Source organism: Daphnia pulicaria, chromosome 7 (assembly GCF_021234035.1).
Source record: "Daphnia pulicaria isolate SC F1-1A chromosome 7, SC_F0-13Bv2, whole genome shotgun sequence".
Classification (NCBI taxonomy): domain Eukaryota; kingdom Metazoa; phylum Arthropoda; class Branchiopoda; order Diplostraca; family Daphniidae; genus Daphnia; species Daphnia pulicaria.
The window spans coordinates 1,828,252-1,848,286 of record NC_060919.1 but is presented as its reverse complement, the minus strand read 5'-3'; the positions used below and the strand labels follow the sequence as shown (position 1 = coordinate 1,848,286).

Below are 20,035 nucleotides of genomic sequence, written 5' to 3'. Positions count from 1 at the left end.
CGATAGAAGTTTATTTAAAGAGTCTGGAGATGATTAGCCACTTCTGCCTTTAACTTATGTAAAACTTCAAAGTTGTAAGAAATATACAAGTCAAGTGTGAAACATGATTTTATTATAAGTTATAAGACACAGCAAACACAAAACTTTAAAAGGAATTGCTTTATTGTCCCACCTCCACCCACAATTCCACCACTTTTTACAATCACATATATACATACATACACTTAAGTTAACCCGTTGGCTGCCACGCCATACAACCCGTAGGTTGTTCTCTACTTTCTACGCGGCCATGTCTGAAGGATCCATGACCAAGGTGGGACTTGCCATTGCTGACAAGTCCGGGCTGACAGGGGAAGATGGAATGCACGCTATTAGGAGGCCTCTAGGAGGCCCGTGCTAAGGAGGTAGGGGGGAACAAAGGCGTGACAGTCAACGGGTTAACTAACACAAACAACAACATATTAACAACAACAAATGATGATCCGCGCTGACATTTTGGTGATACCGGAGATTTTTTAGTGTCCATCTTCTCGACGTCTCCTCTGCATTACCTGAATAAAGACAAAACAGTTGTTATTAAGTGAAATGCCAATAAAAGTTACATAATACAGATAGAAACAATAGTCAGGTTTTTTGGCTCAAAGATTTGAAGATGCAATTTTTAAAATTTAAAATCAAGCTTGCAAAGGTTGAGAACTGTAAACAGAACAAAGCTCACTTGCTAGTTTTTTGAAAATTTTCCGGAAGTATACCGGAAGTAACCACAGCGCCTCAACCATTGAGCTGTCGTCGAATTAAACCACATATTCGTGATCTCCATGAAATTTGGGGTCGATTAGGTGTGATTTAAACGAAATCCAAAATTTGGCCAAAATCGAGAATTTTCCTGAGACATAGAGCTGTATTTCACGACGGCGTGACAAAGACATATCATTATAAAAGAGTGGTAGATGTGCGATGGGGAATTTCAATTGACTAGGCGAAGGTAGACGAGAGATGGAAAAATGGAAATAATATACAGAGCGATGAGAACGAGATATAATACACTACGATGCAACGATACAGAACAAATTCAAGCAATATACATATCCATACATGCCATATAATTACATACAAATCCATTAAGGGGCCGGAGTAAAGGCTTCCTGGTCATCCTCATGTCCGCGGATGTGGCGATGAATAATGGAAACAGATCCCTGGATGGCCATCAGACGGCACTTCCTCCGGAGGCGGCGCCAAGGAGCCGGGGGGATGTTGAGGGCGACGGCCACTGCGTTGTTAGAGGGGAGCCAGGATCCCAAGGCGCCAATAACGAAGGGCAGAGTTAACCCCAGGCAGCTGTATTTCTCAATTTTTCTGGCATGGCCAGCGTTAAGGGACTCGGGAGCGTCGAAGGTGATGGTGAGATCGATTATTGTTGGTGGGTCGGTCGAGGAGATGACTATGTCCGGCCTCAGGGTTGAGCCAGGGAAGACTCTGTTGACAGACGCTGCATGGCCGGCCCTGGTGATGGTTTTCACAATTTCCGCCAGCACGAGGTCGTGTCGGCGGCCAATGGCCGGAAGATTACTGCGGCAGTGGCTGGTTACGTGTGAGGTAGTCTCGGCATCAACCTTGCATCTCCTGCACTTGGTGTTGGGAGCAGAGCAACCAGGATTCCCGAGGAGCGGAAGCAGGCCGAGGCGGCTCTTGTGGATGAGATTCCACTCGTTGAATGAGAGGCAGGTCCGATGAGATGAGAGGCGGGCAATGTCATTAGATGTGTCGAGTAGTAGCCCCCTTGCTACCCTGCCCTGATGCAAGGCATTTGTGAGGGAGATTGTCCAGCGTTTCCGGATGACTGAGCGGAGGCCCCTTACAGCTTTCAGCGAGAGGCAGGAGACGTCGTCGGCGATCACTTTGGTCGATTCATCGCCGGATACATCGATCCTAACTTCAAGTCTTCGTGCTGATTTCCTGGCACGGGACCAGGTATTGGAGCCACACCTGTAGAATCGGGTGTCGTGGAGTCCGCCTTCTACCGAACCAGAGAGGTAGTTAGAAAGGGGCAGCGGATCAGGCGGCTTGCCGTTGAATCCCCTGGAGATGTTTTGGCTGAGCTGGGCTCTGGCAGTGAGGCGGACCACCGGATCGTTGCTATCGAGGAGTTGAGCGGCACGAGCGATGATCCAGATGTCCGAATCTTTAGCCAGTTGAGAGGCACCTAAGCCGCCAGCCCTGCGATCGGAATAGAGGAAGCCGTTATGAGCAGTGTGGGGGACGTTGGAGACAAATCTAAGAAATTCAGAGCAGCGAGTGTCCATCTCGCCCAGGAAGCCGCGAAGGACCCGCCCTGTGGCAAGGTGATGAGAGAGAGACGGAAGTAGGTGGGCTCTGAACACTTCCAATTTTTGCCAGGGCGCCAGATCACAGTCGGCTAGCTTGGTTAGCTTGTCAGGCAGATCGGAGACGGGGCGGAAGGTGAGACGAGTTCCGAGAGGGACCCCAAGATAAATCTCAGTTTCGCCCTCCTCCAGTCCCCGTAGAGACGTGCCGTGTATGGTGAGGTGTGTGGAGTGTGTTGCCTTTCCTTTTGAAATTGCTAGGAAGGAACATTTCCCAACGTTGAACCGGAGTCCAAGTTTGGCCGCCACCACAAGCATAGCGTCGAGAACGGGCTGGAGCTGTTCCGGGGTGGTGCCGATGAGAGAGACGTCGTCTGCGTAGGCTGTGGCTTTCAGCATGGAGCAAAAAAGGGGAAAGCCAGAGTTGGAAGGGGCCTTAGCGCAACGGATGAGTGGTTCAGCTGCCAGGTTGAAGATAATGGAACTGAGGCCATCACCTTGTCGGACACCAGAAGTGGGATGAACGGTGATAAGTTCTCGGCCAACCACAAACTGGAAGATGCTGTCGGTGTAGATGTCGGAGAGGAGGTCTCGCAGCACAGTCGGAATCGGGAGGGACGCGAATAGCTGGTGGAGAAAGTCGTGGGGGAGCGAACCGAAGGCATTGGCAAGATCCAGCCAACAGATGGTGAGGTTGCTCTTCTTCAATTTCGCCTCCTCAATGGCCGACTCCAGAAGCATGGTGTGTTCCTGGATCCCATGGACCCCAGGAAGAAAGCCTTTTTGCTCCGGTGAGAGCCAGTCGCAGTCGGACGCCACTGTGGTAAGGCGAGTGGCGATGGAGCTGGAGAACAGCTTGTAGATGGTGGAGAGGAGCGAGATGGGCCGGAAATTGGCGTAGTCATCCGGAGAGCCTTTCTTGTACACCGGAATGGTGCGGGCGGTTTTCCAGCAAGTCGGGATGCCGTATAACCAAACCGCGGCGTACAGAACCTCCAGCAGCCGTCCAGACGGGTCAAGACGTTGAATATCTTTGTATTCGACTCCATCGGCCCCGGGAGAGGTGTTGGATGCCCTTTTGAGCTTGTAGGCAATTTCCTGTCTCGAAGGTGGTAAGGAGAGCAAGGAAAGATCATCATCCGAAGGAGGTGTCCAAAGGCACTCGTCGTACGCGGCTCTAGCTACCAGGATGTCATCTGGAGGAGGTCGGGGCTGCTCATAGGTGGTCTTGAGGAAGAGAGTTGCAGCTTCAGACGAGCCAGTGTAGCTCTGTGAAGTTTCCCCCAGCACTTTGCGGACAGCTCGCTTGGGATATCTCTTGAAAAGAGCCTGAAGTTTGCTGGCGGCCGCCCATCGCTTGGCATTGTTTTTGCGGCGAACCCGCTGCTGCTGTCTGGACTGCTGCCTGTGTGGAATGGAGCCAGGAGGGGTCGTCTGAGGGATGCGTGGAGGACGGATGGCCTCGCTGCTAGGTGTGTCTTCCTTCAATGTGAGAGCGTGCCAGTTAGTAGCAAGATCAGAGGCAATCGTGTCCAGCTCAGTCCTGGAGGAGCAGTTCAGGATTGTTGGGGCCCAGCGCTCATAAAAGAGGTCGGCGGGAGATAAGGCATCTTCGTCTTCAAGCACCCCGCCGTCCAGGTCGTCGAGTGATGGCTCAAAAGAAGAACTGGATGCGTCGGAGAACGGAGGAGGCGTGGTATCTGACGGAAAGAGTGGAGATGGAAGTGCCAGATGTTGATCGTCTAGGTCTCCATGGGAGACGCGTGTAGGCTGAACGATTGAAGGTGGTCCAGGAGATCGGCTGGTCGGTGTCGAAAAGGGCCGAGCTTGTGGAGGAGAAAGAGCCGGGAGTGAAACGTTGACGCCTGCAATGCATGCTGTTTGAGTGACGGTGGAAGGAGCAGGATCCCGGCGGGGCCTGCCTAAGCGTGCCGTGGGGGGAGAGCAGCCTGAGTGTGGTGATGGGATCCATGAATCGTCCCTTGTCTTGCGAGTAGAAGTGTCGTCAGGCGTCTCGTAGTAGGTTGGCGCAGGAGTGTGAGCAGGTGTAGTCCTAACAGTAACCAAAGGGGCACAGTTAGCCACCCCGGCCAGGGCACCATTCCTGCTGGCCTGTTTAGCAGCCGCACGGGCAATGACAGAAGGGTAGCAGCGGTTGGAGCAAAACTTCTTCTTGTCGTTGTGGCAGATGAAGGTATTTCTGCAGGCACTGTTGCCACAGGCTTTCTCCATGTCGACGGATAGACGGATGGCCAGAGGCTGCCCCGATTCGGTGAAGTAGAGTCGGAGTAGAAGAGTCGGTGTAGTAGAGTCGGTGTAGTAGAGTCGGTGAAGTAGAGTCGGTGTAGTAGAATCGGTGTAGTGGAGTCGGTGTAGTAGAATCGGTGTGGTCGAAGAGAGCTGTAAATGGAGAGGCGGCTGGCGTCCAGATGATCAGTAGATAGTAAAATTCTTAAAATTTAGCTTGCCCGAGGAATAAAATCAAATATGATGATATGATGACGAAGGGAGCATCGAGAGACTCCGTAAGTTAAAGTGGCTTTATTCCTAGATGCCAAGTGTCATTCCTGCATGCCCCGGTGGCAGCTGCCATCTAGTGGCGTTGTTGGAGTGCTGGATGGAGGCCACCTGGTGGAGAAAGTTGAAAACTCGGGCCGTAGCGTGGAGCAGAAATCAGGATTAGCAAATTCGGATGTATGAGAGGATGGCTGGGTCAGCTCCGGCGAGAATCAACAATGGCGTGGTTTGTTCATGCAGAGAAGATGATGAGCAAGCAATGTTTGAAACTTGCCCATGAGTTGAGTCCAGTGGAGCAGTATCAGCCGGGGCAGCAGTGCAGTCGCAGTCGGAGCAGCGGTGAAGTGATAGCCTCGGTGTAGTAATGGGGCGGCCAAGAATAGTCGGAGCACCGTAGATAGATTGCTGGGCAGCGGAGTAGTGTTTTGCACGGCAAACAGGTGTAAGGCGCAAAACAGTAGGAAGGACCTCTAGCGGCAGAAAGTTGGAGCTTGGGCCGGGGCGTCGGACTGTCAGATGGATTGACACAGTAAAATAAAACTTGCCCAAATGCACTAAAATCACGGCCGAAATGTGGGGAACACTTAACTGCACGAGTGGGCGCACTTTGGGGCACGAAAAGTCAGGATTTCTCACAAAAACAAGCAAGATCTTGGGAGCTGTTTTCATACACGACCGAACGCTGCCGTAGCAGACGACAACCCCTCAACCATTGAGCTGTCGTCGAATTAAACCACATATTCGTGATCTCCATGAAATTTGGGGTCGATTAGGTGTGATTTAAACGAAATCCAAAATTTGGCCAAAATCGAGAATTTTCCTGAACTATAGTTCAGGAAAATTTTCAAAACCGGAAGTACGAAAACGTAAAAAAAACAACATGAACTTTACCACAAATTTGACGAGGATCACGAATTTGTGGTTCTTTTGTGCGTAGAATGAATATTTACTGAACTACTGACTGAAATGATAAAACCGGAAGTAGAAAAAAAAACACAATATTTCAAAATCTAACAAGTGAGCTTTGTTGGTGGAATAGTTATCGTCAGTTTTCATTGAAAAATTTCAAAACAACAGCTGCCGATAAATGTTTAAAGAGATTTTAAAGTAACTGAAACTGACTGTTTTGACAGCTGACAATTATCGAAAGCCATCTAGCGTTAGAAAAAGAAACGTCTAAGTAAAACTTTTTTAGCGCGCAAGTAGGGCCTGATTTCGGAATTATTACAGACACAAGTAAGTATACTATTGGAATAGATAATCTACGAAAATAAGTAAATTGTCGGTACCTGGGCATAATCCCGTGGTGAGTGACTGCAGGTGTGTAACAGAGGCACGGAAGCGACGGCTGAAGTGTTCCAACTCGTCAGTGAAGCAAGGCAAGTTGTATTTTTGTGTACGAAGCGATGAAGCAGAAGCTGGATGAGCTTACGTCGGGAAGATAAGGATGGAGCAGAACGTTGGTCATGGACAAACACCAGCGTTGGCTCAAGAATATCCGTGCCAGGACCACACGATTCCACAAAGAAACTGTGTGCTCTGTAAAAAAAAAAAAAATGTTTTACATTAATGAAAATATAAAAATGAATAAAGCATATCAATCTTTACCTTTTCTAAGAAGCACACTGAAAATTTCATGATGACAAAACCGTAAAAATGGAATTCACAGCAACCAACAGCATTACTCAACATGTTGAGACAAATTTCCTGATGCTAAAGAAAGTGTCATGAAGTATTGCAGTACTTAGCGTGGTGATAGGTGGTTCACTTCACACTCTTCATGTCACTGAAACTCTAAGTGGAAATGGGACAAGGAAATCTCTACATTATTTACAAATTTACTCAAATTTACCTATAAGAAATAAAACTCTACCTATTTCTTAGCTGGGTTGCCTTCTAAACCAAAGTAAAAACAGCCATAACAACAAACGTGCTGTTGCAGGGTACACCACCAAAATTGCGAGATTTGGAAAAGATCCTATGGTTCATAAGCAAGAATACCTATGTTATATGAAAATCTGAATTGTAATGGTCTGGTAGCAGTAATGGGGAAATACCTTATCTTGGCACATTTATATTCCACTATATGTGTTCTTCAAACATGAGTTTTAGGCTTTTGACAGCATGAGGATCTAATGGATGGAAATTGACTGATCGCTGAAGTCAACTTGTTGGAATGACTGACAGTATGCATCTAGAATTTGAAGAAATAAGTTAGTACAGTATAAAAATAAGGAAACTAGGTAAAGATAAACCTACATAAGATATGAAGTTCAATTTGGTATTTTAAATCACAGGAATAAGTATAAATTAGAAACAATTTGTATCGCTCATTTCGCCTCGTTTCACCATGTTCCATGAAAGAACAACATCAGCGACACTAGCGACATCTAGTAATGAGTTTTGAATCTTAAGTTGGTTGCAGTCAGTCACAGACAGACGTGATATTACACGTCAAAAAAGTTTAACAACGGAGATCGGATAACAAGTTAACTGTTTTTAAGTAATAGATAAAACAAACTTTAGCAAATGATTCTTACTGCATTCTTGACTATGTTTTCAGATAATTTCAGCTGAAGTTTTCATGTACCTGGCCAACTAGGTGCTCGTGACAATAGAAATGAAATGGTCTAATCCAATAATGCAAGCTCACAAGTCACAACCTATGTCTTCTGAAGAAAAATCATTTCTGTTGCAGGTTAATTATTTTACCAAAAATATTTTGAATTACTGTGTTCTTTAAGACAATAATGTTCACATTCACTTTTCCCTTTCAAGTTGTAAATCTTCAAGATATTGATGCCTTCGCCAGATCCAATTCTTTGTTGCTGATGAGAGAGAGAATTCATCATTTTGTGTGCAACAGTTTTGATTATTTTTATTTCTAATTTAAATTTTGCTTTAGATTTTGCATTTAGACTGAATGATAACCATTTTGTTGCCCATCCAAGGATAAGGAAAAGGCCAACACCACCAACACGCCAACTAGGTTCTTTGTTTGTTAACCCCCTTGGCTGGTGAAAGATTGTTGTGCATCAAGTTAACCTGTGGCTGTTCCTTGTTGCTGGTGTCTTGCTACAGAAGTTACAGGCAGTATTTTGTTCAATTTGCATTATGTCTGTAGATTTACAGCTAGTTTAAGTCTTAGCTTCATCTTCTTCTTCATTCCAGTCTAATTCACACATGTATTTTTTCAGCCAGTGTTGAATTTGACGTGCACAATTTTCTCATTGGTATAAGTATGATTAGGCTTAACTCTTGTAAATAACATTAAGTGACATTTATTTGTCTTTTCATTGACAGCATTTCCATTGGTACTGAAGATCAATTCATTTCATTTTGATTATAGGTTTAGAGTTTAGCCGTTTACGTTCGCGTAGTTGCTGTCCGGTGTGGCACGTTGTTGCAGCCTATGTTGGTGAAAGATCTTTCTGCATCAAGTTCAACTGGTCGTTCCTTGGTGGTGGTGTTTTGTTACTAAAATTGCATCATCAATCATCATATTGTTAAATTTTCATTGCATCTATGCAGTTATCGTTCAAGAGTTAAGAAGCAACAAAAACAATTATGGGATGTTTATGTCAAACAAATAATAAACATGTTTTCGGGATTGGGAAAGGAAAGTGGAGGATGTTGGAGGGAGGGGGAATTCAAGTTTGGATAAACAATCAGTTAATCTTTAACCGTACAAACATATCCAGTCCACACCAATTAATTTCCAAACCCCAAAAACTTATACTTTCCAATTCTTCAAATCCCACTAACATACACCTTTCAATCCTCAAATTTATACCCTAAACCACATAAACCAATGTTAAACCCAAACAATGTAATGTCAATAATGAATACAAAATTTGTATTTTAAACCAGTTATTTTTCTTTTTAATATTTCAATAAACAGAGCGTCCGGTTCAAGACGTTTTGCTACTGTACGAGTTTATTGCAAACCCGCCACCACCGCTGCGGCAATGAGACAAAAAGCGATGGTCTATTTGAGCGGAAATCTGCGTGACTGTCCGCAAAACTAATCCACGGCTTTTTCTTTCATTGGATAGTGGGCTGCTTCTTATAAACTCGCACATGCTGTTATAGGTTTTGTCTACGGCCCCCAGAGATATTTATCTGGACCGAGAAGAAGAGAGAAGTACGAGGCAAGTTTTTCCGGGGAGATGTAGTCATACTAGGCTTCCGGGTAAGACTCATGACCCTCCAAAAGTTTTCATCGGATCATGCGCCTTCCAAGTCCCCGTTCGACCAGAGCCCTCCCCTCCTCCTGGTTTCACAGCGGGTGAGTGACCACCGGCGGGCGTTGGTTAGTGGTTAGTAAGGGAAACGGGGCCACAGAAGAGAAGGGAGCCCAGATATGCACTTTTAATTTAATCTAACGACTAAACAATTTATCAGTCTTGGATTACAGCATTCTCTCGTCGGTTTTCACCAGTGGATGAAGTCCATGACAAGTAGCGAAGGATTACCCTGTAAGCAGAATGAACATTTATTGGGATATCAATAATATTCAAACAAGATTGTAACGACAGAATAAGCAATACCTCAAATTAAGATGGCCCGTCTTTAGAGAGTAAAAAGGGAGATTCAAGGGTAGCAGCCAAAAGGTTAGTAAACAAGTGACCTTGTTGACTTACTTGAAAGGACATGAATTCTCATAAAGGCTGCCGTGCAAATTTAGAAACCTGGAGTTTAGATCCTGTAAATAAAAAAAGAAAAATAAGTCACCTTGTTTATAATTTGTGTCATCAATGTGCGTCTATGATCTAATTAAACAGTTATCATTACACACTCAAATTGTCTCTTAAACATTAGATAGATGTAAGTGTAGATCAATACTTTTGAAACATATACGACTGACATGACAAGTGAACTTACACATGAAACCGCCAATCAGTTATCCAAGATTCTCTAGAAGCTGGAATGAGAGATTGGTCCATGCTGGGGTTGATGATCTAGCAAGTCCACTAGAAACAGCCGATAATTATGATGAATCCTAATAAAACATGAGAAGAATTAAGGTTTCAGCATGTTATAAAGCTAGTGTTGGTTGTCACCTGTATCATTTCGATGGCACATTCAGTAGAATACAATGAGTTTGAACAAAATAGTTGACGGCCGGCTGCACGACATTCAGACTGTAAGTTTTCAGTTATAAGACTGTAAGTTGATGAAAGACATTAAGGTTATCCAACATATACACGGAATAGAACACATCACCGACAAGTTACAGACGAAATCACTCGTATTTACCTATGAATTCATTGGTAATTTTCGAAGAAAAGATAACTAAACTTCTGACAGCAAAACGCAATAAGCCCATAACTGACACAATAATCGACACGCCATCTATTAGACACGTCTAAAAACTCAGTATTTGAAGGGCTGGTCTTAACATAATCACATAACTTGAAAAGCGCATTTTTGTTCGCCAAAACCTAGCAATCAATCTTGAGAGCAGTATTGAGAACAAAGCTCACTTGCTAGTTTTATGCAAATTTTCCGGAAGTAGACCGGAAGTAAGCGATAGCACCTTAGCCGTTGAGCTGCTGACAAAATAAACCAAATATTCGTGATCTCCATGAAATTTGGGGTCGATTAGGTGTAATTTGAACGAAATCCAAAATTTTGTCAAAATCGAGAATTTTCCTGAACTATAGTTCAGGAAAGGTCCAACACGAATAGGCATCAGTCCAGGCAACAACAGCGAATCCGTCAGAAGAACAATGCCAAGCGATGGGAGGCGGCCAGCAAACTCCAAGCTCTCTTCAAAAGATACCCGAAGAGGGCCGTACGCAAGGTTCTGGGCGAGACATCGCAGTGCTACACCGGCTCCATTGACTCCGCCACACTCTTCCTCAAGGCCACCTATGAGCAGCCTCGCCCTCCGGAAGCGGACGTCATGGAAGCGAAAGCCGCGTACGACGCATGCTCCTGGGCCCCTCTGTCCGATGACGACCTCTCCTTGCTCTCTCTTCCACCATCGAGCCAGGAGGTCGCATACAAGCTCAAACGGGCCTCCAATACTTCTCCTGGAGCTGACGGCGTTGAATACAAAGACATTCTTCGTCTGGACCCATTCGGGCGGCTGCTCGAGCTCCTCTACGCTGCGGTCTGGCTCTACGGTATTCCTGCCTGTTGGAAATCGGCTCGCACCATCCCGGTATACAAGAAAGGCCCTACTGACGACTACGGCAATTTCAGGCCCATTTCTCTGCTTTCCACCATATACAAGCTCTTCTCGAGCTCCATTGCATCCCGCCTTACCGCAGTCGCGTCCGACAATGACTGGTTGTCACTGGAGCAGAAGGGCTTCCTTCCTGGGGTCCATGGAATACAAGAACACACCATGCTGCTGGAATCGGCCATCGAACAGGCCAAGCTCAAGAAAAGCCGACTTACCATCTGCTGGCTTGACCTTGCCAACGCTTTTGGCTCGCTCCCCCACGATTTCCTCCATCAACTCTTTCAGAGTCTTCCGATCCCGACAGAGCTCCGTGACATCCTCACTGACATCTACACCAACAACATCTTCCAGTTTGTTGTCAACAAGGAACTGGTCACCATTCAACCCACGTCCGGTGTCCGTCAGGGAGATGGGCTAAGCTCCATCATATTCAACCTTGCCGCTGAGCCCCTCATCCGCTGTGCCAAGGCTCCTACCAACCATGGCTTTACTCTCTTCGGCTCCCTGCTGAAGGCCACTGCTTACGCGGATGACGTCGCCCTCATCGGATCCTCTCCTGATCAGCTTCAGCCTACTCTTGACGCCATGCTTGCTGTGGCAGCGAAACTTGGGCTCAGGTTCAACGTCGCAAAATGCTCTTTCCTCTCCCTGTCCAAGGGTAAGGCCACCAACTCATCTCTCCTGCACATTCATGGCACCTCTCTTCGCTGCTTGGAGGAAGGTGAGAGCGAGTGCTACTTAGGAGTCCCCATGGGCACTCGCCTAACATTTCGACCCGTCTGTGATCTGCCCGACAAGCTGACTAAGGTCGCCGATTCAGACTTGGCGCCTTGGCAAAAACTGGAGGTTTACAGAGCCCACCTACTGCCGTCTCTCTCTCACCATCTCGCCACAGGGAGGGTCCTTCGCGGTTTTCTCGACGAGATGGATGCTCGCTGTGCCGAATTCCTCCGTTTCGTGGCCAACGTCCCCCACACTGCACATAATGGCTTCCTCTATTCCGATCGCAGGGCTGGCGGCTTAGGTGCCTCTCAACTGGCTAAAGATTCGGACATCTGGATCATCGCTCGTGCCGCTCAACTCCTCGATAGCAACGATCCGGTGGTCCGCCTCACTGCCAGAGCCCAGCTCAGCCAAAACATCTCCAGGGGATTCAACGGCAAGCCGCCTGATCCGCTGCCCCTCTCTAACTACCTCTCTGGTTCGGTAGAAGGCGGACTCCACGACACCCGTTTCTACAGGTGTGGTTCCAATACCTGGTCCCGTGCCAGGAAATCAGCACGAAGACTTGAAGTTAGGATCGATGTATCCGGCGATGAATCGACCAAAGTGATCGCCGACGACGTCTCCTGCCTCTCGCTGAAAGCTGTAAGGGGCCTCCGCTCTGTCATCCGGAAACGCTGGACAATCTCCCTCACAAATGCCTTGCATCAGGGCAGGGTAGCAAGGGGGCTACTACTCGACCCATCTAACGACATTGCCCGCCTCTCATCTCATCGGACCTGCCTCTCATTCAACGAGTGGAATCTCATCCACAAGAGCCGCCTCGGCCTGCTTCCGCTCCTCGGGAATCCTGGTTGCTCTGCTCCCAACACCAAGTGCAGGAGATGCAAGGTTGATGCCGAAACTACCTCTCACGTAACCAGCCACTGCCGCAGTAATCTTCCGGCCATTGGCCGCCGACACGACCTCGTGCTGGCGGAAATTGTGAAAACCATCACCAGGGCCGGCCATGCAGCGTCTGTCAACAGAGTCTTCCCTGGCTCAACCCTGAGGCCGGACATAGTCATCTCCTCGACCGACCCACCAACAATAATTGATCTCACCATCACCTTCGACGCTCCCGAGTCCCTCGACGCTGGCCATGCCAGAAAAATAGAGAAATACAGCTGCCTGGGGTTAACTCTGCCCTTCGTTATTGGCGCCTTGGGATCCTGGCTCCCCTCAAACAACGCAGTGGCCGTCGCCCTCAACATCCCCCCGGCTCCTTGGCGCCGCCTCCGGAGGAAGTGCCGTCTGATGGCCATCCAGGGATCTGTCTCCATCATTCATCGCCACATCCGCGGACATGGGGACGACCAGGAAGCCAATATTCCGGCTCCTTAATGGATTTGCATGTAATTATATGGCATGTATTGTATTACATGAACCTGTTCTGTATCGTTGCATCGTAGTGTTTTATATCTCGTTTTTCATCGCTCTGCATATTATTTCCATTGTTCATTCTCTCGTCTACCTTCACCTAGTCAATTGAAATTCCCCATCGTTCATCTACTACTCTCTTATAATGATATGTCTTTGTCACGCCGTCGTGAAATACAGCTCTATGTCTCAGGAAAATTTTCGAAACCGGAAGTACGAAAACGTACAAAAAAAAACATGAACTTTACCACAAATTTGACGAGGATCACGAAAATGTGGTTCTTTTTTTCGTGGAATGAATATTTACTGAACTACTGACTGAAATCAGAAAACCGGAAGTAGGAAAAAAAATCAATTTTTCAAAAATCGAACAAGTGAGCTTTGTTGCTGATTCAACAAATGTTAGTCATCACTAAAAATCGCATCTCAGCAACTGCCGATAAATGTTTCAGAGACGTGTAAAGTAAATCAAAATAACTGCAGAAAATAAGGCAAAGGCAAGGTTTAAAATAATTGGAAATAATTCCCGCTTTAAGTAATCGACACTCATTGAAATAACAAAGAAATACGAGAAATCGATACTACCATAATATGGTCTTCACTAAATAATCATCTTCTCACCATAAAAAAACCGCCAACACATCACCAACTGCCAAATAAGTAACTCCAAACGGTAATCAATCCACAATTTTTGCATCCTGCAACACCCGAAAACAAAGCACAAACTAGGCACAAGTTATTTTCAATTACACATTTATTGGTTTAGTTTTATACGGCCGTATAAAACTAAGAGTTAAAATAACCTTGACAAGCTAACACTCAGTCAAACCGATTGTCCACACGGATGACCAGAACACAAATTCGACAACCCTACTCCTCCATTGCTAACACAACACTGCAGAATGAAGACTGAAAGATTCGCGTGTACCATTTAAAACTACCAACACTACGGTGGATCAATCCTTAAACACTATGTAACGTCTCTATAATACGCAATTATAGTTACATTACTAACCAAACATTTCAACTATGAATGGAATCATCCTGACGGATGTAAATATCCCGTTGAAAAATAAAATTGCAACTTACCACGTTTCTTTTCTTATACATTCGCATTTTACTGGACTATTCCACAGATTTCTCTGCACTTCTACTTCCTACCCTCTTAGTCCTCCATTGTCCTACGAGAGTCAAACACGTAACTCGTGACAATAACCAATAGCTACCTACTGTGTTGCCTAAATTGAAAAATTCCACAGCATTCTTAGCCAGCCCTTTAAAGGATCTGATAAATTCCCGAGATTTATCAAATTGGAAGTTGGACCGTTGTGTCATGATTGCGGCCCCTAGTGATGATAAGAAAGGCCCCAGGTTCATTTCCTACTCCTTCCACATGTCCCCCCCCCTTCTATTACCTCCCAATGTTTCCCATGTCTGTTCTTGTATTCTTATGATAAATAACACCATGCATGTACTAACCCAATACTTCCCCAGTCAACTCTTACAAAAACAAATACTAACATTAATGCACTGCAGCATTTAAATGAGAAAAAAAAACCTTGAATTAAAAAATTCGTTGTACGCCGTTGACTACTGCTGTAACAGACCGGTATGAGAGATGGGGAACCCTGAATGGAAAACCTTTTTGTTTCTGACACGAAATATAACTAAAAGAGCCGGAGACATAAATCACTCCTTCTGTGACAACAATTACGGCAGCGTTCTCTAACTAACCATCACTAAAACGGGCACACGATCGCCACCAATCAGACTTCCTCCAGTACCTTCGACTGGGCCAATACGCAAACTGTTAGACCCTTAATCAGATATGCTAGTCTAGACGCTCCACAACAAGACGAATTGCAGAAAACAAACAAAAAAACAAACAAGTTCGTGGCAATTTCAAACAATCAAACAATCTAAAATGAATCTTTTATGCCGGAACACGGTCCAGCAGATTGACTAGAAGCAGTGGCATCCGTTGTTGAATGGTGGACAAAATTCAGCTGAGGAGTAAAAGTTTTCTTTGCTGGATCCCAATATGGCGTGATTGAATAAGCGAGTTGATCCCGGACGAGATCTGTGAATTGTTGGGCCAGGTCATTCGAAAGAGTCGAGATATTCTTCAGCCGAACGAATGATTCTATCCACGATCCAGCACTGGGCAGCAATAAAATTAAATGAGAATTCAAATTTTAGAGTTTCAAGAAATAGTTCTAATGGAAATTTACCCGATAGGATATCTTTGATTACTTCCGGCAACAAAATAGCATCTCATAGTTTCGGTTCATTACGGTGATGTTGCAGTCGGTTGCGATGCAAACGACCAAACAAATAATTGGCGAATCGGCGCACCAAACGGAAGAGTAAGTTCGTGGTTCCAGATTCATCCGGCAGCTGCTCCCAGTTATCGCTCCTGCTTCACTATTATAGGCAAATGCATCATAATAACGACGACTCAAAATGTGTGGTCCACCGACGGAACACCATAAACTTTGGAACCGGAAAAAATTCTTTGTTGTCGTCGAAGCGAGTGAAGAGTCGGGAATTGTCCAGGTAGCGTGATGTAACTCAGTCAAGACGGCCGACGTCGGCAACGAAGAACCGACAAACGTTTCCGAGTCTCAATGTGGCTGCTGGACGTGTTGCGGGCCCATCAGACAGCCCATGACTTCCGAATATGCATCCTGTTCTATTGTCATCGCCAGAAATCTCATCCGATTCTGGAATTTCCGGTCCACCACCAACATATGTTCACAAAAGAAAAACCAATTAGCCATTTTCTAAAAAAAATTCGAAAACATGATTGATAATGAAACTAATCTGGGTTTATCGGAAAAGGGCCCACTGATGCACCGGACTAGTCGGAATCAAAACCATCTGAAACGTAATACACACAAATTGCCTATTTTGGATAACTTCTGTCAGATGCTTTAGCCTATAAGAAAAAGTGGATCCCTGTATCAAATATGCTGCCACCATCCACCTGTCAGTTCGTCACTATTTAAACCCTTAGAATAATCAATAACTCTAGTGAGATGTGAAAGATATGACTATTTGAATCAGGGGTAACCTTACCAAATGATAGGAGTAAAAAGGAAGATATAAAAAGGTCATCTAGTAATTGATTTGATAATAGTTTTCTGCATTCTTGTGGAAAAATTTTGTAACATGTCCACCACCCTATTTATATGACGATAAAATTAGCCATGTACATCCAATTGCTTTCAGCCACTGCAGTGTGAAAAAAGCAATTTAGTTTCAAGCTAATTGGTGTGACTCAACTTCAGACTTAACACTATCGTTTTGTCTCTGCATAGAGAACTAAATCTTCAATGGTCATATTCTTTGGGATCACCATTACTGTGAAATGAGAAACATTTTCGTTTGTAAGTCCTTAGAAGCTTGGCATCATTGATTAACTTCTTATGCTGTTAAACACATTGGTAGAGCTGTCAAGTAGAAATGTGGGCTATTAAGAAAGATGGACACCTACAAAGAAAAAGAACTTTAATAAACATTTTGAAATGTGAAAAAAGATACCAATAATGATCTACTTTAAATATACACTAAACAAGAAAAAGAAATGATCAAAGATCAACACATCGCAAAGATTTCATTTCAGGTTTTAAGAATATGCAATCTGCTCTGTCTGATCAAACAAAATTTACAACTCTTTCCAAGTACGAAGAACCTTCCACAAAAGCTCTAATTTGAAGCATGAAATAAGATGTCAGTTATCTTCAACCAAGAACAAAATGCTAACCTACTTGATTTATCATACCAGTACATTATTACCATTTCAGATTTCCTGTTTTCATCACACTTTTGTCTTGCAATATAGTAGAGACCCTCCCAAAAACACATCTTCATGACACGTCAGCAACCACGTGGAGAAAGGAAAGATCTTCGACATCCTTTTACAAGATGAATTAGAGTAGATTAGAAAACAGACTTGGAAAGTGGCAACTCTCATGATTCACTTACCTGCTTAAGAATTGTTTCTGTACATGACGAAAATTACAACCAGTACCAGTAGCACACCTGCAAAAGGAACACCTATCCCCAGCTGTCTGCAACAAAGTAACCAGCAGCGGACCTATTTAAGAAAATATTAAGATTACCATCAGGAAACACAGTGTGTATACTATTACATGCAGGACTCATTATGACCATAGAATACCAGGAGTAAGACAACACTATGCAGTCCAAAAGAATGACATCTGAAATTTTACAAAGGAAGTTATGATTGGCAAGGTATTCAAATAGCAAATTGATCTCTAGTCATATTGATTAAGTACTTTAGTAAGAAATTGGATAAAAAATAATTACTTTTACTGTTGCATTGGACCTTTTCATTTTCATCATGAGAAACGTCACGACCATAACACATTTATCCCTGAAGAGTGAAGACACTCGCGCAACCTAGTGGAAATCATTTTAAGCCACCTAGCGACAGCTAATTTGATGCGTTCTTGCAGACGCAGCGGCAGCAGCTCAACTCGAATCGTTACGCCTTTCACTGGCTGCTAGCTGACACGAAATGAATCAAGAGGATGAACACTAGATTACTCCAGCAGCTTTCCCTATGACACATCATACAAATGATTTAGTTAGCAATTTCAAACTTTCGTTAACTTATTCAACATAAAAATCTCTAATATTAAAAGAAAGTATAGGGGATTCAGGACAAAAAATAAAACAACTTTCTGAAGAAAAGAATAATTTTCCTGCTTGTGGCTGTAAGGCAGCTGCAGCAAAGGTTATCGGTATTTGAGTTAGGTTTCCAACTAACTTTGTCATCGAACAGTCATGTTGAATCTAAAGGAAATATTTCAATAAACCTTCCAAGATTAATGCAATAAACTAAAGTTAATTGCTACCTACTGCTCAATCAAAACATAATTCAGAAAAATACAACACATGTTAGTATGTGCCCTGCATCTTTTCAAGTGAATTCTCTCAAGTTGCTGCAATAAACCTGATGAAGATGAGTCAATTTCTTGCCTTGGCGGAAGAAGCCCTTCGGCAAACGACCATTGCTCGTCGTTTACTCGAGTCCATCGCTGATGAACCGACAGCTTGTAGTTGCTCCACGGCTTGTAGTTGTTGGTATATACTGTACGTAATTCGTTGAACCATCGCTGTAGGTTACAGGTTCTCAATCCAACACTGCAAAATAAGTTCTTCAATACTAAAACCAAAAAGATAAGTTTGAGAACTTAAAACAAAACATAATATAAAAGAAATACCATTTTGAAATTAAGTTCACTCCATTCCTCTACTGTAAAACTTTCAATTATACGTGATATAATGTCTCTGATTTTGAGAGTTAGAAAAGTGTCTCCAGCTATAAAATTTGCCATGTAAAGGTTTAGCAAGAGGTTGCACATTCCAATTTTCTCGTTCTCGGAAAAATAGGGATATGTTTTCACATTGAAACTCAAGAGAGACAATATTTTCTCCAAATAGAAAGCGAGGGAAAGGGACATGATGTTTTTCCGAATCGAAACTGTTGGATGGAAAATTTCCGGAATGGGCGAGGAAAAGAAATGTCCAAAGCCACAGGCCAAAAGTTGCTTTGAACAGTACCAAAATTCATCAGGACTAGAAGTAAGTCAGGCACTTCAATACAGAATTGTTGAGTTTTATCAGATATTTTTTCTGAAAGAATCTTGAGACACACTTCTGAGTTCTGCCACATCTTTGCTTGTTGTCACTGACATTAGAAAGAACAAATATCTCCTACATGATAATTTGCAGGTTAACAATGATCGTTGTAATTTATTGCCCTAAAACAAAATGAGAAACAATCAGTTAGAGCCACAACATTCAATTTTGTAAATTATACCTTTATTTCTTACCGCAAATAGTTCACCAAATCTGAAGAAGACATCTTTGGAACATCTTTAATACCTAGATCTTTATCAAGCCAAGAATAGTTTACTTCACCTAAGGGAATGAATGAAGATGATAATAAGATAAAACAATCAATCAATTGAGAATTTACCTTTTGAATAAAAAAGATAAACTTGTGTATCATCAAAAATATCCAGAACTGTAGCACGATTTAATTCTTCCTGTCTACTACTTTTTGACGAAGCACTCTGGGATGATGATTCAACGAGGATGGATGGAGTCTTTGAGTGAAAATGTGTGTAAGTTTTGTTTTGGGCCCAAACAGAAAATTATCCATTATATGTTACCTGCCTTGAAAAATTTGGGGTTATGGGCAAAGAATTATTTGCTTTCTGACGGTAAACCATTGAGCTCCAGTTCGCGTTTTCTTCTTTCATTCCTTTCTGCCAAGATTTGAAGAACATCTAGTCTCTGATTGATAAATTAACATTTTAAAGCTATGAAATTGTGATTCATTCGACAAAGAGTACGTTACCTTCATTCTATTTTCCTCGATTAAATCAGATTAAAACTGTTCAAGACTTCAAGACTTCAAGATTCCAATCTAAACTGACTAGACTGTAGACTGCTAATAAACACATGTTCAAAAATGTGTTTCTTTTTATTAAATCGTCTGACTAATGCAGCACAGTTGCCAGTTTAACAATTTAAAACATTTATTTTTCACTTGTTTTTTTTCAGACTTCGTTAATATTTCTTATTCATTACGTTTTATTCTAATTATTTTACATGATATCATTGTGTTTATTTACTGTTAATATTTTTCCTTTTCTTTGTTATTGCTTATTGTTAATAAAATGTTTCGTCGTCAACGCGTCACCCCATACAAACGGATAAAATTTTCGTGCTCGTCAAGCTCAGCAAGAAAAGCTTTCCTTCTCTTCGATTTTAAAAAAATTAAAGAAGGAGGCGATAAAGTTCTTTAAATTGTTCAAATAAA

At 43.6% G+C, this 20,035-nt stretch overlaps 5 long non-coding RNA genes across 13 annotated transcripts; 1 reads left to right on the top strand and 4 right to left on the bottom strand.

Annotated features, from left to right (window-relative positions):
* Positions 1 to 292: 292 nt before the first annotated feature.
* Positions 293 to 6,491, bottom strand: LOC124350321. The gene is made up of 3 exons (XR_006920765.1): positions 6,450 to 6,491; positions 6,131 to 6,380; positions 293 to 551 (listed from the first exon to the last, which is right to left on the bottom strand). It is a non-coding gene; the product is annotated as an uncharacterized LOC124350321 (long non-coding RNA).
* A 268-nt stretch (positions 6,492 to 6,759) lies between these two features.
* On the bottom strand, positions 6,760 to 7,235 carry LOC124350355. Its single transcript, XR_006920827.1, has 3 exons — positions 7,101 to 7,235; positions 6,899 to 7,035; positions 6,760 to 6,819 (listed from the first exon to the last, which is right to left on the bottom strand). It is a non-coding gene; the product is annotated as an uncharacterized LOC124350355 (long non-coding RNA).
* A 12-nt stretch (positions 7,236 to 7,247) lies between these two features.
* On the top strand, positions 7,248 to 8,415 carry LOC124350210. Of its 7 annotated transcripts, none has more exons than XR_006920461.1 (4): positions 7,248 to 7,344; positions 7,405 to 7,539; positions 7,747 to 7,908; positions 8,191 to 8,415. It is a non-coding gene; the product is annotated as an uncharacterized LOC124350210 (long non-coding RNA). The 7 variants fall into 7 exon arrangements; XR_006920458.1 differs by having other exon boundaries at positions 7,747 to 7,934; positions 8,197 to 8,415; XR_006920457.1 differs by having other exon boundaries at positions 7,747 to 7,934.
* Positions 8,416 to 9,268: 853 nt separating this feature from the next.
* LOC124350329 lies at positions 9,269 to 10,359 on the bottom strand. Its single transcript, XR_006920781.1, has 5 exons — positions 10,101 to 10,359; positions 9,905 to 10,007; positions 9,726 to 9,843; positions 9,392 to 9,546; positions 9,269 to 9,317 (listed from the first exon to the last, which is right to left on the bottom strand). It is a non-coding gene; the product is annotated as an uncharacterized LOC124350329 (long non-coding RNA).
* Positions 10,360 to 16,716: 6,357 nt separating this feature from the next.
* Positions 16,717 to 19,646, bottom strand: LOC124350228. Of its 3 annotated transcripts, none has more exons than XR_006920503.1 (10): positions 19,571 to 19,646; positions 19,383 to 19,506; positions 19,187 to 19,316; positions 19,028 to 19,128; positions 18,429 to 18,968; positions 18,060 to 18,370; positions 17,509 to 17,997; positions 17,164 to 17,275; positions 16,961 to 17,093; positions 16,717 to 16,884 (listed from the first exon to the last, which is right to left on the bottom strand). It is a non-coding gene; the product is annotated as an uncharacterized LOC124350228 (long non-coding RNA). The 3 variants fall into 3 exon arrangements; XR_006920504.1 differs by having other exon boundaries at positions 16,975 to 17,093; XR_006920502.1 differs by lacking the exon at positions 16,717 to 16,884 and having other exon boundaries at positions 16,894 to 17,093.
* Between the last annotated feature and the right edge of the window lie 389 nt (positions 19,647 to 20,035).